This window comes from Pelophylax lessonae, assembly GCF_965119305.1.
Source record: "Pelophylax lessonae genome assembly, chromosome: 4".
Lineage (NCBI taxonomy): Eukaryota > Metazoa > Chordata > Amphibia > Anura > Ranidae > Pelophylax > Pelophylax lessonae.
In genome coordinates, this window is record NC_138771.1 from 151,594,619 (window position 1) to 151,600,618 (window position 6,000).

Below are 6,000 nucleotides of genomic sequence, written 5' to 3' on the forward strand. Positions count from 1 at the left end.
TGGCATGGCACCTAAAGAGAAGACCCGATCGAAGCCGCATTCGGCTCTGATTGGGTCTCCATGTAAAATGTCATGACATCACTTCCGGGTACTCTGTGCCAAATTCCAAGAAATTACAGCATTCAAAACAGCCAAACTTTGCATTTTGAATGCTTTTAAGTGCAGAGGAGGGGTTTGGGGTATTGTAAAAAAAAAAAAAATGTTAAAAAAATGTAAAAAATTTTTTTTTTAATATATGAAAATATCGCTCGATATCGGCCGATACCGATATGTGATGACCAAAATATCGGTATCAGCAATAAAAAAAACGATATCGGTCGATCACTAGTAAATATCCCCTAAATGGTGCATGTTTAGGAGATATTTACAGTACCCATTGATAAGCCTTGTTATAGGCTTACCTATAGGTAAAAAATCATACATGAGAGTTTACTCCCACTTTAATATTGAAATGATAATTCTTGTAGAGAATGCACCAGTATTTAAGGATCCCATAGATGTTTGGAGATACTTTCCAAAACCTTGTTTCCTCTGGCAGGCCCTACATTGCCACCTGCCATGGCTGTAATGCCAGTCTGTCAAACATTGGGATAATGGATTAAACTCATGATAAGGGCTCCAGCTTTCCTTCACACCCATCCTTGATTTGTGAAGTGTTTTACAGCTCATGCCGCCAGCCTTGAACTACTGTGTAGCAAATGTCTCCTGTCTTATTTCCTGCATATAGAGAACCTTTTGGTTGCAATGCCTTGCTGCTCAGCAGGCAGAATTGTATAAAGTACTCGAAACCCATACTTGAGTAAAAGTACAAGTGCTCGATCAAAAAGTGACTTGAGTAGAAGTACTAAAGTATTCAACATTTTTTGTACTTAAGTATTGCAAGTAGTTTTTTTTTTTAATTTTGCTACTCAAGTACTGAAAGTAAAAGTACCAGTAGTTTTGAAAAAAAAATTGCTACTCAAGTACTGAAAGTAAAAGTACAAGTACTGTGTTATGTAGTTATTAAAGAAAGAAGTCAAAAGTTTGAACATCATATTGTTTTTTATTATTTCAAATGCAGCTTTTATTTATACATACAGTAGCATTTATTTTCGTATGCGCTGATAATACACATGTTTTGAGCTTCATGAAACCTGCCATCTACTATTCTGGCAGTGGTAATTTTTATAATAGTAACGAGTAACTATGCCGCACAATAAAAAAATATTGGAGTAGAAGTATTTAAATCATCGAAAAAATGTAGTGAAGTAAAAGTGGAAGTAGGAGAAAAAAATTCTACTCTAGGAAAGTACAGATACCGCCTTTCGGTACTTAAGTACAGAAGTGAAGTAGTTCTACTTAGTTACTATACATCTCTGTCAGCAGGCATAGGAAAATCAACTGTTCCCCATATATGCAAGGCTACCACTTTCTGTTCACATATTCTGTAAGTTTTACCAGGTGGATGTCCACTTGTGCCAGCTCTGGGTGTAAGTTCTTTCAGTTTTCTGTTCTTTATAGTAGGTCTGTTAGCTCTCCTGTAAGTTGGGCTGCTTCTGGACATCCTTAATGTCTCTGAATTGAGTAACAAGAAAGAGATGTTTGTACTCATTGAAAAATCATTGTATTGGAGTTCACAGGCCTGTGGTTATGGACGTGCTTTTAGCACTGCTTGTTACAAAACTAAGGCATGCTGGGAGTGGGAGGGATTATACCAAACTAATCACTTTTTTTTTTGTTTGCTAGTGTTCAAATCCTCCTGTAGGCTGCAGTATAACCCAATTGACTCTGAATACTGTGATCCAGAATGAACTTCAAGAAAAGGATTTTATAGGGAGTACAAAAATTACATTTTAAACTTGCTTTTTTGTTTTTCAGCCTGCGCATATTGATTAACTTATAAAATAGTATGTGGAAAAAAATTAATTTGTCTTTATGGCTAAACTCCAGAAACTGGCTAAATGCTTACATTAAACGCATAATAGAGAGTTTATTTTTTACCTGCTAAAGGATTTGTATTCCTGGCTATCCATTTCTGAAATTTAAAGAACTCTGCCACACAGCACATTTTTGTCTTGCCAGCCAGACGACCTATTTTTCTCGGCTGCAGAACATGTCTTGTCTGACCCTCAGCCTGTGAATGGACAGTGAAAGAAAAAGAAACACACTTATCAGTTCAACTCTACCTCCCTCTGCTTTCTCCTCCTATCAGCATGTGACTAGTTAGCACATGAGCACTGCAGCATAACTCACTGGCTCATTGTGCTGCATCTCTCCCACCCAATCTGAGCTCGGCCGTACAGAAGACTGCAAGTGTCTGATACCAATCCAGGTACCAACCAGTAAAATATTTTCTTTAATCATCTACTACAGATTTTACTGGATACAAGATGGCCATCTTAAAGTTTTTTTTTTAAAGCTCCTTGTACTTTTTTTCAGTTTTAACCCAGATGTAATAAAACTACAAATAATATTTCAAAATATTCACACTTTCATGTGCTGTCACTTTTCTAGTTTTGCTTTTCTGTTCCCTGGTTTCCCCATAAATTCTGGGCGAGGGATAGCACCGGCTTTAGTTAGGCATTTTATGTTTCAAGGTTTACTATTTAAGTCTTGCCAAAGGACAGTTGTGTCTTTTTTGTTCTCCTTCATGTGAAGTATCTGCAATATCCTAGATTTTGTTACGATTTACTGCTTAATCTGTACTAATAATTTGTGTTTCCTTGCTTCACTGACTGACCTTTAAAAAACTGCTATTTTATTACCCTATACCAATTGCAGGAATGGACACTTTCTGTACAGAGTGCAATTGCCAAAAAGCCAAAAGGCAAAATTTCACATCCAGGTAATGTGATCTTCTCTCCCAGTTATTTGATTGATTGGAACAAAATGTGCTAAAAGATATATACTGATTATAGTGAATGGTGATGACATCTTCGTATAGAGCAACAGACAAGTGTGAAGAATGATTTAGTTATCTAATACAGAATGAAAAAAGACTCTTCTTGTCTTCTGGATGGCCCTTACATGCTGCCGACCAGAGCTCCCAGACACAGCTATGCCCCATCATTTTTATGGTCACGCTGAAGGGTAGGCGATGAGATAACATGTAGCAGTAATCCAATGTGATAAATAACGGGTGGATATTATTGTAGAATCTGTCTCAAAGACACACAAGAGTACCAGGCAGGCTAAACATTGAGGACAGAAAGAAATACAGTCTGACAATAATACTTTTTAGTGATCACCTTATGCAGAAAATACAAGAGAGAAATGGATTTCTGCAATTAACATGATGCAACAAACTTATTTATATGAAAACAAGACATAGAATTAGGGCAGTGTCCTCAACCACCCATCAGAGGCGGCTCTCTAATTAGGCAAATTAGGCGGTCGCCTAAGGCCTCGCGCTCACAGGGGCCTCGCGGCCACCTAATTTTCAGAGTTAAAGATCCGCCTCTGAGGCTGGCAGAAGGGATCTCCCTGCCATCAGCACAGTCCCGGCCAGTCTGTAAGCGGTACAATCCGCTACGATTCAGGGCTGCGATCAGGAGCAGCTCACCGGGGGATAGGAGCTCACTGACATCTCCAGATCACAGCCAGATACTACAGCTGCTGTGCTGACACTTCCCCCTACCTCACAGAACACAGACGGGGAGGAGAGAGAAATGCTTCTGCTCCTCCTCCCGCCCTCTCCAACTGTGCTTGCCCCAACCAGAGTCCCCGACAGTTTTCTCCTCAGAGAAGATGCTGTGTGGGTGGAAAGATTGCAGACCAGGAACCAGAAGAGGAAAGATGGCACCTGATCCATCTCATCCATCCCTTCTCCTTCCAGTGAGTACTCTGATGTAAGGGGCACCCTTCCTCCACCTCTTTTCTTTCTTTCTTTCTTTCTTTCTTTCTTTCTTTCTTTCTTTCTTTCTTTCTTTCTTTCTTTCTTTCTTTCTTTCTTTCTTTCTTTCTTTCTTCCCCCCTTCCTTCCCTCACGCAAGCAAAACTCCTCTTTTTTTATTGCAATACAAACCAGGATCCCCCAGTTTTACTCCAGTTCTCCTCTACTCATCCCTCATCATCTACCCACTCCCCCTTTTTACCCCCTCCTCCTTCTCCCCTATCCCATGGTTCCCAGTCCCATCCCTCTCCTATTCATCCCATGTGATTTCCACAGTACACATCCCACCCACACTAGCAGCAGTAATTAGATGCTCTGCCTCAGGGTTCTTCCTTAACCTCTGCAAGGGGGGTGAGTGGGGCCTCATGTCTAAACTCTGCCTAAGGCCTCACAAAGCCTAGAGCCACCCATCCATGCACTTGTTGAAACAGTTTGGAAGTGTGAGGCTCTAAAGGTGGCCATAGATGATTTGTTCCCTGGCTGAATGAAAAACAAAATGATCAGATTCCTCCATCCACCTTGCTTGTGTGGATGGAGGAATCTGATAATTTTTCTTCCATCTGTTCAATCTCTCCCACTAAGATAATGTATTCTGATAGCGGGACTCTCTGCTGTCGGAATGCACTAATCAGTGTCTGCACACACTGATCAACGAGAGTTTTCCAACATTCATGTTCAACAGAAGTCAATCTAACGATTGACTTCTGTCAGACAAGAACAGCTACACATGGATCAAAATTCATCCACTTCTTGCTGAACCTGCGAATTAAGATCCATCTATAGACAGCTTGTTTTAAGTGGTTCTTTCTTTGAAATTCACAAATCACACGAATACATAGGGGAACATATTAGCACTACTAAATCACAGGATTAGGGAAAAAAAAAAACAAGGGTTCTTATTTAAGGCCGGCAATACACAAAGCAAATTTCTTTCCTGCAACCACGGGTTGCAGGAAAGAACTGTGCTTGGTGTTGATGCGGGAATCCCTCCTGCCCGGCAATTGTCTTCTCCCAGAGGAGGGGCAGAGGCGGCCTGTTGAAGCCATCCCCACTGGGAGAAAACAGTGATTATCACTACCGGCTAAAGCAGCCCCTTGCGATAATCGTAAGAAAACCTGGCAGGCTGGTTGTATCCAAGCTGATCGATCGAACAACTTGGTACATTCAGCCTGCCCATTAACAGTTCGAATCTCAGCCCGCTCCTACTGAACCAGCTGAGATTTGAACCGTGTATAACCAGCCTAAGTCTTGCCAAAGGACAGTTGTGTCTTTTTGTTCTTCTTCATGTGAAGTATCTGCAATATCCTAGAATTTTTTATGTTTTACTGCTTAATCTGTACTAATAATTTGTGTTTCTTTGCCTCACTGACTGACCTTGCCCTATACCAATTGCAGGAATGGACACTTTCTGTACAGAGTGTAATTGCCGAAAAGCCAAAAGGCAAAATTTCACATCCAGGTAATGTGATCTTCTCTCCCAGTTATTTGATTGGAACAAAATGTGCTAAAAGATATATACTAATTGTAGTGAATGGTGATGATATCTTCATATAGAGAACAGCTAGACGTGGATCAAAATTCAGCCAGTCCTTGCTGAACCGAAGGAATTACGATCCATCTATGGACAGCTTTAGTTGTTCTATCATTACAATTCACAAATCAAATAAATACATAGGGTAACATATTAGCATTACCAAATCACAGGATTGGAGAAAAACAATATTTAAAAGTAATAGTTTCTTAACAAAACAAAAGAAAAAAAAACTGTCGCCCCCGAGCTTCCACCATTTGCAGTTTATACAATGTAATCTCTGGCTAACAACTATGAAAATAACCTTTCTGACCTGTTGTTTTCAGACAATCTCTGGTAGACTAGTAGGAGGAGCTGCAAAGCACAAATGAACCTCTACTTGTAATGATCAAATATGACTGCCCCTCATTGTATATAGATAATTGCAAACTATATAAGGAAGAAGACAGGTTTTTAGAAAATACACATTGAGGTCACTGTTTACATTAAACTGATCCCTTTGACATGTATTACTAAAAACAATGAAAACACTTAGCGCCGGTTCACGATCCGACTTCGGGGGGGCGACCTGTGAAGTCGCGTGCACCGCTGTGCACTG

At 40.1% G+C, this 6,000-nt stretch overlaps 1 long non-coding RNA gene across 1 annotated transcript in view; it reads left to right on the plus strand.

Annotated features, from left to right (window-relative positions):
- LOC309554451 overlaps positions 1-5,452 on the plus strand; it is a 51,805-nt gene extending 46,353 nt beyond the window's left edge. The window contains exons 3-5 of the long non-coding RNA XR_014225234.1: positions 2,761-2,824; positions 2,898-3,069; positions 5,267-5,452. This is a non-coding gene — a long non-coding RNA (uncharacterized lncRNA). The remainder of the gene's footprint in view (positions 1-2,760; positions 2,825-2,897; positions 3,070-5,266) is intronic.
- Positions 5,453-6,000: the final 548 nt, after the last annotated feature.